Below are 10001 nucleotides of genomic sequence, written 5' to 3'. Positions count from 1 at the left end.
CAGTCCTTCACGAACAGGGAATAGTCTGTCTATTCTCTCCATCTGTCAGCTGGTGCTGGCTCTTCCTCTTCCTCACACACTGCTGAGTTTGTCCTGGTGGATCATCAGGGGTGCAAAGCCTCACAGATGATGTGCAGATGTGGGTCTCTCAGTCTGTCCTCACTCTGGACACTTCCCAGATAGCAAGACGACATTGAATCTATGTTGATTTTTCATCCGAACCGTCGTATATGGTCGGGGTTGAAATGCCAATGTTGTAACAACATTGAAATACTGTGGTAAACCGACGGTCTTACTATAGAGACGTTGTAACGATGTTGATTCACCGTTGTTTTTTGTCATTGATATTTGATCTATTTATAGTCGACCAGGTGACAACAACAACGTCGAGAAAACGCCTATTTATAGTTGACGATCATTCGCTCCGGTCACCATCAAAACCATCGATTTGTAGTTGAGCATTAAATTGCATTGCAACTGATCGGGTATAAAGTACCAGAGAAAGTAGATTTATTGTTCATTTGTTATCAATGACTTGGTCTAGTTCACCAGCTTTAAAAAATCGTGTCTACGTGCAATTTATGTATAGTTGACCGGGAAATTAAAGCAGCGATCACTTGGACTATTCCACAGCACCCCTCTCACATTGGTACATCCCCCCAGGTATTCATTGTCTTCTACAGTAGAGCAGGACATTTGATTTACTCTCAGCGGAATTGACCGGAGAAGGCATCAGGTCATGCACTGCACTGGCCTGCACCACGATTAGTATAAGGTAAGAATGAATGATTTTTTTTTCCTACTTGTTATTTCCATGTTTGCATTTGAATAACAGTAAAAAACTCGTTAATGTTGTACATTAACGAGTTTTTTTACTGTTATTTACGTTGCTCCCACAAAATGTGGGAGCCCGAAATTGTGTCTACTTCTTACAATCCGGCAACAAATAAATTGCACTGCGAACAAAGTATATCAACAAAGAAAACATTTTCGTTTCATAATTTCTTCGTTATATTCCCTTACAAAGCTAGCTTTAACGCTTCGAGGTTTCCTTTGTTCTTGCCGTCGCCTCGGCGCTTGATCCAGACTTTCGCTCTGTAGTTGCTTAGTACTACAAAAAATTCTAAATCTGTGATATATGATTGATAAACGTAAAGTTAACTGTATAAACGTGTTCAATGACTTTGTTACTTTTGATGATTGGAGAGCACTCGCTTCAATTCGCACACGAAAACTTTAGACTCAGTTTGAATGCTCACGCAGCATGCCCACGTGACCGTACGTTGCACGCTCACCTAACTTTACGTTGCACGCGTACATGACTTTCCGTTTGTGCCTTGAATAATGAATAAGGCTACGTCCACACGTACCAGCGTATTTTTGAAACCGCTGATTTTTCTATGCGTTTGCACCTTTTGTCCACACGTAATGTATGTCTGGCCGTACATTGTGTTTGTATTTCCAGGCACATTTCACGAAGCAGAACGCAGTCTTCAGAGATATCCACGTGAACGCTGTGACTGACCTTCAGTCCGAAGAAGAAACCCAGACCAGTCTTAAAAGAAAGCACAAGTAAAACCTTTTTATTCACAAACATATCTTTGATTGTTAAGAATTTATGATCTTGTCTTTTATACATATCTGTGGTGCATGCATAATGCAATATCACCACATAATATAGTCCAAAAAGTGGAAGTTTGTAAACTTTTTAAAAATGCAAAGCCGTGTACACTTGTGCACTTCAAAAATTCATTGTATACTGTACCTTCTTGCACGTCTCTGTTTCCTGTGTGTGTTGTTAGAAATCAAACTAACTTTAGGAAACAATATGCCAAAAGCATATTTACAATTACTTAAGACCATTTTAATTTCTTTTCTTTAGACCAAATCCCTGTACACATATAACGGACTCAGAGGATGAGCAGCCTACAAAAAAAACGGTTTCCCCAGGCCCCTCGAGTGAAAATACCAGGTAATAAAATACTGTCTAGTGTCTGCGTACATATCTGTGTCTGACACGAGGAAACTTTTTTGACAAGTTGTCTGTATTCTTAAATACTTAAAAAATTATCTTTTTCTAAACAGCCCTCATCACTCCGCAGTCTGCCCCCCAGCCCACTGATAGCAACCATCATAATGCCCCACCCAGCTTCCGGCACCTTTCGCCACTCCGGCACAAACCGACACAGCTTTGCGATCTCGCCAGCATGCAGAGTCTGATGTCTTCCCTATAGATGGTATGCTTTTAAAAAAGCTTTAAAGCTGCATCACAATGTCATTGTACTCTTATCTAAAAAAAAACCCCAATTTATACTCCTGAATGTCATCTTGTTGTGATTTTTTTTTCTGTAGATTCCAGAGACTCTGTGAGGCCACTATTACAAGGCAAGTTTGAAAATCTTGGAATTTCAGTTTACATGGTATAACAAATATATGTGACAGGCAAAAACTAGTAAACACTTTTAGCAGTTACAAGAACTAACAAATGAATATCCAACAAAAGGGAATAGAAATACATTGTACTGCCAATACTTTGGTTTATTCTTTGTATGACTTGAAAATCAGGCTTTAGGGAAAACTAAATGACATGTTTCTATCATCAATTACATGAAGTAAACACACAAGCACTTGCATACACATTTAAGACATGAGACACGCTAATTCCATCTCATAAAATGTGTCTATAGGTGAGACGCTTTGCGTTGATTGGTGCTGCTGGACCACACTGGAGGTGCGAGTCCGCCGTGTAATGGTTTATGCCATTACAAAGGAGCTGGCCTCTGTACTCAACTGGGCAGGGGAAAAAAAAACCAAGGACCAGACAAAGCAAAAAAGGGCATTTAAAGAGACAGCGCTGTGCAGATGCATATTTGTTAAGTTTTAACATTTATTGTAGTTTTATGAGCCTAAAGTGAACAATAAAGGGATCAATTGATGTGCTGGGTGCGTTTCACATTTCCTATGTCTGTTTTTTGCTATATTACTTTGTCTTTCTTAATAACAAGACTTTCATGTCCGGTTAATCTGGAGATGGAGTCTTTGGTCTTCGGCTTGTTTTGTCCTTGGGTTGTACACTTTGTACAGCCCAAGGACCCCATGTTTTCTTTTTTTTTGAAAATCAGAAGAGCATGGTGTTTTTACACTGTCACCACGTCCATATAATACACTCCACAAGCATGAAAACTGAGAATTAGGTAGACTGGACATTGCTGCCGCTCACGGTGAAAGAATTTCGTCAATAGGACCTGTACTTTTGATTTGGGAAGGATTTGTTAGTGGCTGACTTTTCTGTTCATTTTAAGCAGCAAAAGTGAGGTGCATGTCAGTGTGCGTGTGTATGGAGCCATTGGGTGCAGTCACTATAGCAACCAGGCTCACACCTGCCTGCCTAACGAGCTCTGTCTCTCACTGTGCCCAGATTCATCTTAAACACTTCTCTTTCAACTGCTGCTGTGTCCACAGTGTTTGGTCTACAGCCATCATTTTACCCTCAAAACGAAGCCATCGTTGTTCTCTTTACAACACAGTGTCTTTCAAAGCTCAGAGATTTAAACTTTTTAAACTGTGTGGATCCAAGTGGAGGGATCACATTTTAGTCATTCAGTGATTCAAAGAATATGAACTTTTAATATTCATTCAGAGGTTTTCTGACTCTAAATTTTCTTTTGTCATTACTCAGCTTTTTGTAATTTACATTTTAAACATTTTCAGCTATTTTCCAACTTCTTCTCTGTGCTTGTCAGCTTTTAGCAGTTCAGCTTTTTTGTTTTCAGGTGAAAATTTCTGTATTTTTCATCTCATTCAACATTTTTAACTTAAAATTCAGCAATTAATTCATTTCAGTGCATACATTCAGATTCAAGCATTCACACTGCAGTTTCTTCAGAAAATGCATTTTCTAGTTTAAATGAGTTCTACAGATTTGGATTTTCTCCCAAATATTAAGGTTATCTAAATCGGTCTTATTTTTGGTTATATACATACCCAAATATTTGACAGTGGATTTAACAGGAATATTAAAAGTGTTAGAAATAGTACAATCTCTTAAGGGTAAGATCTCACATTTATTTAAATTCAAATTTAACCCTGAAGCTTTTGAGAAATTTTCAATAATCTGTAGAATTTTGGGGATTTCATTCAGGTTATTTAGGAAAATGGTTGTGTCATCGGCTAACTGGCTGATAGAGAGCTCTTTACCCAGAACAGATATCTTACCAAAATCAACATTTTCAATCAGTATTCAATCAGTATGGAAAGCATTTCTGTTGCTGCGATAAACAACAATGGCGAGATTGGACATCCTTGTTTTATTCCTTTGCAGATCCTAAATCTTTGTGAGGTGCCACTTGGAAGACACACAGAACTGTTAGTATCTCTATACAGTAATTTGATTACATTAATGAAGTTACTTCCAAAACCAAACAGATCTAGGGCTTGGAACATAAATTCATGCCCTATCATGTCGAAGGCTTTGTAAAAATCTAAAAATAAGGCGAATATTATTATGGATTGAGCGGCCTTTTATAAATCCAGACTGAGTGTCAGAAATAATTTGAGTTATGCCTGATTTTAACTTCTTTGCAAAAATATGTGTTAGAAGTTTGTAATCATTATTTAAGAGTGTAATTGGTCTTAAATTATCAAGAAGAGTCGGATCTTTCCCAGGTTTTGGTATGAGTGTAATTACCCCTTGTTTCATAGTGTGTGTGAGAGAACCATTTTCTAATATTCCTGTAAGCATTCCAAACACACGGGTTCTCATATGAACCCAAAAATATCTGTAAAAGTTACTCGTCAGACCATCCCAACCTGGGGCTTTATCTTTGGGTAGAGCACCTAAGGCTTTATCTAACTCTTCAATGGTAATTTTGGCCTCACAAGTCTTTTTAAAATTTTCATCAATTTTAGAAATCAGGTGTTTGATAGATTGAAAAACTGCCTCAGCCAATGGTCTAGAGTATGAAGAGGAGTACAAATTACTGTAAAAGGTAAAGATTTCTTTAGATATTAATTGAGGGTCAGTGCATAGCCGATTATCAGTTTGTAGACTATTTATGGCATTTCTCTCTTGTCTCATCAACAATTCTATGATTTGGTAGAAAAACTATAATTAATCAAAAATACTATATTTGGCAGAAATACTTTTTTTTTTTTTAGCAGAAACACTATATTTAGCACAAATCTTATGAAATAGCAGAAATAGTATTATTTAGGAGAAATGCTGTATTTAGCACAAATACTGAAAAGCAGCAGAAATGCTATGACTTAGCACAATATGAATAACTTGAATAGAAAAATTGGAAAAGCAAAATGAACAGCTGAAAAAATGCTGAACATGCTAAGGGTCCCTCAAATGTAATTGTTAAATGAAAAAAAAATCAGCAAAAAAAAGTATAACAGTCACACAATCACAAATATGGACACATATGGAAACACAGAATCACAGAGAGACACACACAGGATCAAATTCAGTCAACCAGTCTAAATATATTGAATTGAAATCATACAATAAGATGCTCCCATAAAACTCTCTCTCGCCTCCCCCTTTCTCTCTCTCTCACACACACACACACACACACACACACACACACATACAAAGGGAGAGACAAGCAAGTTTCTAGGTCAGTCAAGCAGCCTGGGAGCTGCTAAATTTGAATCCACCAATCAGAGAGGCTGTGTACTTTTTCCCGCCAAAACAGGTGCACCTGTTTTTACACACACGCAGCACAGAGACAGGATTTGTGCTGTCTACTTTTCATAGTGAGGACTCCCCTCAAACAAATGGCTATAATTTCCTAACCGTAGGGGCTAGAACAGTCATTCTCACACCGTTTTGTTCAGAAGAGATGGGGGAATCTTAAACTTTTGACAATTTATCATTAAAATATGAATTATTGAGGATATTTGACTTCTAATGCACCATAACTGAGTAGAGGCAAGGCAAAAACTGCTTTGACTTGCGCTCAAACAACGCTTTGTAACTCTAAATCGATATGGAGTATCGATATCATTGTTTCACCGTAAGACACAGCAGGCTTTGGTGAACAGTCATGGAAATTTTCAGGTCTCAGGTCTAACATTCTATTGTTCAGAAGACATGGGGGAATCATCAAGTGTTGTCTTTTTAAAAGAAAATATGAATAATTATAGATATATGACATAGATGATTGGTTGTCTTAGAGGCCATGAAAGCGCCAATATGCAAATTTGAATGTCTCAGCCCTCAGATATGATTGGCTGGTTGGGAAGTCGTGCATGACTTGATATGTCAATTTGAAAATTACAGTCCTCACAGAGGATTGGCTCCCTGAGGAGCTGGCAGGAATACATAGAAATACTATGATTACCCAGAAATACTGCGTTTAGTAGAAATATTATGTTTTAGCACAAATACTATAAAATGGCAGAAATAGTATGATTTAGCACAAATGCTGTATTTAGCACAAATACTGAAAAGCAGCAGAAATGCTATGTCTTAGCACAATAGTAATAACTTAAATAGAAAAATTGGAAAAGCAAAATGAACAGCTGAAAAAATGCTGAACATTCTAAGGGTCCCTCAAATGTAATTGTTAAATGAAAAAAAATTAGCAAAAAAAAGTATAACAGTCACACAATCAAAAATATGGACACATATGGAAACACACAAGCACAGAGAGACACACAGGATCAAATTCAGTCAACCAGTCTAAATATATTGAATTGAAATCATACAATAAGATGCTCCCATAAAAACTCTCTCTCGCCTCTCTTTCTCTCTCTATGTCACACACACACACACACACACACACACACACACACACACTAGCAGCAGCAGCAGCCAAACAGCCTGGGAGCTGCTGAATTTGAATCCACCAATCAGAGAGGCTGTGTACTTTTTCCCGCCAAAACAGGTGCACCTGTTTTTACACACATGCAGCACAGAGAGAGACAGGATTTGTGCTGTGTATTTTTCATAGTGAGGATTCCCCTCAAACAAATGGCTATAATTTCCTAACCGTAGGAGCTAGAACAGTCATTCTTACACCGTTTTGTTCAGAAGAGATGGGGGAATCTTAAGGTGTTGACAATTTATCTTGAAAATATGAATTATTGAAGATATTTGACTTCTAATGCACCATAACTGAGTAGAGGCAAAGCGAAAACTGTCTTGACTTGCCCTCAAATAATGCTTTCTAACTCTAAATCTATTTGGAGTATCGATATCATTCTTTCACCATAAGAGACAGCAGGCTTTGGTGAACAGTCATGGAAATTTTCAGGTCTGTGTGGAAATCCATCAAAAAGATATGACGAGAGAAAAACGTGCCTCATTTCCAGAGTTTGAAATCTGAAGAAATCTGAGCGAGGGACGAATTTCCTACCCTCAAACAAACCCAATTCATGGCCAAATGGTAATAGGTGAGAAAGAAATTCTTGAATTGTGAGCGTCAGGAGGGTCTGAAGATATATTGGCACAAGCCTCATGTCTTAACTTCGCTGCGTTAAGGAGATATGACGATTTGAAAATGCCTCTCATTAGAGAAATCCAGCGGTGATTGTGAACAAGCTCTCCATTGACTTTCTATGCAGAGTTTCCAGACTTTGTGTTGGTCTGAGGAGATTTGCCAAAATTCTATTATACAGAAATACTGTAATCAGCACATATACTGGAACATGACAGAAATTCCTCCACTTAGTAGTAATACTATAACATAACACAAATATTATGATTTGGCACAAAAACCATGATTTGGCAAAATACTATGATTGAGCAGAAGTACTAAGATGTAGTAAAAGTACTTTGATTTAACAGAAATACAATTATAGAGGAGTAATACTTTAAAATGGGAGAAATATTGATACACACACACATAGACAGAGCCTAAAGGGAACAGTATTTGTGCCATGGAGTGTTAACAAGAATCTGAGGTCAATATTAGAAAAGCTGCTAAAATCATAAAAGTTTGCAGAATTGTAATAAATGATCAATATGAATTAGTGGTCTGTGACAGTGTATTAATTTGTAGGGAAAAAAACATGTTGACCAAGGTGGAATTGAACCCACGACCTTTGGGTTGCAGACCTGTGTCATTACAAACTGTGCCACTGGGAAAGAGAACGAGCGCCTGGAAAACAGGGTGATGAGCAGTCAGAATTAGATCGCGGTGAGAGGCAAGGAGCGCCGTTTTTTGGAGTTACAAAATGTCGTGTAACTCAAAAACTAGGTGAACTGGAAGCATAATTCTTGTACTGGGTGAATCAGCGGACTTTGGTGTACTTTGACAGTGATTTTCATTGCTCTTTGTACATCCGTCGCTGAGATATGACGAGAGAAGAAACGGCAGACCTCAGATATGATTGGCTGGCTGGGAAGCCGTGCAGGCCCTGATATGTAAATTTGAATGTCTCAGTCCTCAGAGGATTGGCTGCCTGGGGACCTGGCAGAAATATATAGTAATAGTATGATTAAGCATAAATACTACATTTAGCAGAAATACTGTATTAAGCACAAATCCTATAAAAAGCAAAAATACTGTACTATGATTTGGTAGAAAAACTATAATTAATCAGAAATACTATATTTGGCAGAAATACTATATTTAGCACAAATCTTATAAAATAGCAGAATTAGTATGATTCAGCACAATAGTAATAACTTAAACAGAAAAATTGGAAAAGCAAAATGAACAGCTGAAAAATGCTGAACATGCTAAGGGTCCCTCAAATGTAATTGTTAAATGAAAAAAAAAAAATCAGCAAAAAAAAGTATAACAGTCACACAATCACAAATATGGACACATATGGAAACACACAAGCACAGAGAGACACACACAGGATCAAATTCAGTCAACCAGTCTAAATATATTGAATTTAAATCATACAATAAGATGCTCCCATAAAAACTCTCTCTCGCCTCCTTTCTCTCTCTCTCTCTGTCACACACACACACACACACACACACACACACACACACACACACACACACAGAGACAAGCAAGTTTCTAGGTCAGTCAAGCAGCCTGGGAGCTGCTAAATTTGAATCCACCAATCAGAGAGCCTGTGTACTTTTTCCCGCCAAAACAGGTGCAGCCGTTTTACACACTCAGCACAGAGAGAGACAGGATTTCTGCAGTGTATTTCTCATAGTGAGGATTCCTCTCAAACAAATGGCCATAATTTCCTAACCGTAGGGGGCTAGAACGGTCATTCTTACACCGCTTTTGTTCAGAAGAGATGGGGAATCTTAAAGTGTTTACAATTTATCATTAAAATATGAATTATTAAAGATATTTGACTTCTAATGCACCATAACTGAGTAGAGGCAAGCGAAAACTGCCTTGACTTGCCCTCAAACAACGCTTTCTAACTCTAAATCTATTTGGAGTATTGATATCATTCTTTCACCGTAAGAGACAGCAGGCTTTGGTGAACAGTCATGGAAATTTTCAGGTCTCTGTGGAAATCCATCAAAAGATATGACGAGAGAAAAAAGTGGTTCATTTCCAGAGTTTGAAATCTGAAGAAATCTGAGCGAAGGACAAATTTCCTACCCTCAAACAAGTGTAACTCATCTCAGAACGGTAATAGGTGAGAAAAAAATTCTTGAATTGTGAGCGTCAGGAGTGTCTGAAGATATACTGGGACAAGCCTCATGTTTTAACTTCGCTTCGTTAAGGAGATATGACGATTCGAATATGCCTCTCATTACAGAAATCAAGCGGTGATTTTGAACAAACTCTCCATTGACTTTCTATGGAGAGTTTTCAGACTTTGTGTTGGTCTGAGGAGATTTGCCAAAATTCTATAAATCTCACAACAATGATGTTGACATTTTCGGAAAGCCAGCAAAAATGCCTACGTTTTGATGTATAATTTGTGGAAGTTGAGTGAAAATTGAGCAAGTAGCAAGAAGTTGTTCGGACATGAAGAGAAGACTCATGAAACCTACAGTGGCACACTGGAAGCCAAGTGCATAGCAACCATAACAACGCATGTATTTTCTGAAAATCACAATTTTG

Source organism: Oreochromis aureus, linkage group 6 (genome assembly GCF_013358895.1).
Source record: "Oreochromis aureus strain Israel breed Guangdong linkage group 6, ZZ_aureus, whole genome shotgun sequence".
Classification (NCBI taxonomy): Eukaryota; Metazoa; Chordata; class Actinopteri; order Cichliformes; family Cichlidae; genus Oreochromis; species Oreochromis aureus.
Note: the sequence above shows the minus strand (reverse complement) of the source record.